General features: G+C 35.1%; 1 long non-coding RNA gene across 1 annotated transcript; it reads left to right on the top strand.

The window, feature by feature from the left end:
* The first annotated feature begins 341 nt into the window (after positions 1 to 341).
* LOC141652184 (uncharacterized) lies at positions 342 to 2,148 on the top strand. The gene is made up of 3 exons (XR_012547012.1): positions 342 to 629; positions 1,029 to 1,187; positions 1,987 to 2,148. It is a non-coding gene; the product is annotated as an uncharacterized LOC141652184 (long non-coding RNA).
* Positions 2,149 to 2,932: the final 784 nt, after the last annotated feature.

The raw sequence follows: 2,932 nt of genomic DNA, 5'->3' as shown, positions 1-2,932 counted from the left end.
GGTTCAACTATAGTTCACTAGGTGTGGTTCATTTATGATTACTAATCTCCTCGATGATTACTAATTCGTGAAAGTGGCAATTGAAATCCTGTTTAACTAAAGGTGAAATTAAGCCTCCTGAGTTTCATATGTAGTAATTAACCTCCTTAAATTTAACAAAGGGTGAAATTCAACCCCTCTCAATTTCTCCTCAAAATCTCATGAAAAAATCAATTATTAACTTATACACTCAGATTTTTATACGTATAAAAATAAGTATACGACATATACATTGCAACTCTTTTCTCTTTTATCCTCAAGTCTAACTGAGTTTGACTAAACTCATTTTTTCTAAAGTTCTACATCTCTATCTCCCTCGTTTCTCTGCTAAACACCAAATAATTTCTTGAGCTTGATTGTTTAACTACAAATCTCAATCAATAGAAGTGTAGGATAAAAAAACCGCAAATTCATATGAGAAAAACTTGTATCTTTAGTTTTCAATTACTTGATGAAGTAATCATCACTTTACATTCTCTGCCATGGCATCATGAATTGGGCAAAAAAGTTGTGGAATACAATTTGATGTTTGATCAACAATTGCTTGATGCATGTGATAGATCATAGCTCAAAGAATAGTTCGTACAAGAGTAAGATCTCTTTTCCCATTTCTTCTTTTAGTTAGCCTTGTTTGAGACCGTCTTAACTCAAGATCTCTCCTAACCTCCTTTTATTTCACCTCTATTTTTAACAAGTGAGAGTCGTCTTAAGTTAAGACGATCTTAAATAAAAATTGGTGTTATGTTTAGTTAATATTGTTAATTTAATCGACTTTGTAAATTTGAAGCAACCATTTTCTAGAGTTTGTTTGCTAAATCCCAAACTCCTGCCATCATTCTATCCCACTGTAAATTTGTTTAGATAAGAAAAGGGTAATAATAGAGCACTAATAATACTAGCAAAATGTTAAGAAACCAGTACATGAATTGGTATGCTAATTGAAGAAATCCTTCCATGTCTCATACACATATCAATTTTCATCAATCTAGGAAAAAAGCGTGCCAAATGCAACATCTACAAAAAATGGAGATTAAAGCGGTATTCAGTTTTGATTGCAAAAGAGAGAAAAAAAGTGTCAACAGCAATATCTGTGGAAAATGGAGACTAAAGCGGGATTCAGCTTTGGTTGCTTTGTGACGGATTCACAGGTACCTTATATTTGCATGTGCGACTCTTATGCCCTGGTTCCTTACAATTAGAGCATAGTTGTTTTCCGCCTTTTGGAATTCTATATGTATTTGTCTTGCTCTTGCGTTCCCGTATGCTCTTTTTCTTTTGTTCGGAGGCCTTCCGTACTTGACTCTTGGATCACTGGGTAAAATTTCTCCTCCATCAATTTCATGCCACATGCTTTGGCCATTTAATGGCTCCAAAGATAATCTATATGATGTCTCATAAGCTTCCTTACTATACCAAAATGACACATAACTCTCTGGATTTTCATTCTTTGAGCAAATTGTTGCGGTTGCATGTTCACAAGGAATCCCATTTATATCCCAATATCTACAAGTATAAACTCTTTCATGTAGCTTCAATGCAAATGTGAGCATACTATTGTGAACATGTGCTACTTCATACACATTTTCACCCGCTTCTATAGCATTCCAGTTCCTTGTAACTTGCATGTGATCATTTATTGTTGCTAGAACTCTAGGTGTAACAATTCCCTTACATTTAGCACCTTGTTTTTTCTTCTCCACCATTCTACACATAACCTTACGCCTTATTTCTTCTAGCATGGTTAAAATAGGTTTTTCTCTAGTTTCAAGGATCCATGAGTTGAACTGCCATATTATTGCAAGTAACCCCTGTGCACGCCCATCTTTTATAGAAGCATCTACAAAATCTTGTAACATCTCTTGAACGCATTTCTAGATGAGCTTTTGGACTTTGTTGTTGTAACTCGCTCATTGCGTAATTGAAACCTTCCTCTATGTATGATTTCAGGGCTTTCCAAAATAGCTTATGTAAAGGAGCACCTTTAACAATCTTAATCCAGTTAGTGAAAATGTGTCGTGCGCATAATCTATGCTCGATTCAGGTAACAAGTCAGCAATTGCAGGCAACAGACCTTGGTTTCATTTTTGAATAAAATGTTAATAGTATTACCTAGAAAATAGATCAATTTGTATGAGAGAAAAAAAAGATACCACAAACGTACCTTTTGTTGATCAGATAATAAAGTCCAATTTTCACCAGTTTGAATTTGTAGATCCTCTATAAGGTGTCTAAGAAACCAAGACCAACTCTCTTTAGATTCTGATTCTACTACAGCCCATACGACGGGGAACATTTGATTGTTAGCATCCCTAGCAGTGGCACATAATAGCTCGCCTTTACAATAACCTTTGAGAAATGCGTCATCTAAACCAAGTATTCTTCTACAACCATCCATGAATCATTTCCTTATAGAAAGAAAGCTTATATAGAACATATGGAATTGAGGAATTGAGCGTGATATATGAGGCTTGAGGGCTAAAAAAACACTAGTACCCTTATTGGATCTCGTCAATTCATGCATATAATTTCTAAGGGAACCATACTGTTTTTGTACTACCTTTGCACAAGCGGACAATGCATTTTTTTAGCACGAGAAGCTTGCCATCTATCAATTTTTACACCATATGTGTCTTCGACATCTTTCATGAACATTGTCAATTTCCATGTAGGATGTTTAAGGAGCTTATCTTGGTATTCTTCAGCAAAAAAAAGTATTGGCCCTTTTATTGATCTTATTTGGCGCACATGTATGAACGTCTTTGTAACACCCCCTCATACCAAGGTACCTTACCAAGGATTACCCTAGTATGAAAGGCTGTTACCATCTCGATTGCCCGAGGTTAGTATATCAAAAACAACAATCCAAAACAACTTTAATAACGTATAAAGAGTG

The sequence above is a fragment of the Silene latifolia genome, chromosome 4, assembly GCF_048544455.1.
Source record: "Silene latifolia isolate original U9 population chromosome 4, ASM4854445v1, whole genome shotgun sequence".
Taxonomy (NCBI): Eukaryota; Viridiplantae; Streptophyta; class Magnoliopsida; order Caryophyllales; family Caryophyllaceae; genus Silene; species Silene latifolia.
Note: the sequence above shows the minus strand (reverse complement) of the source record. Positions and strands in the feature narration are given on the sequence as shown.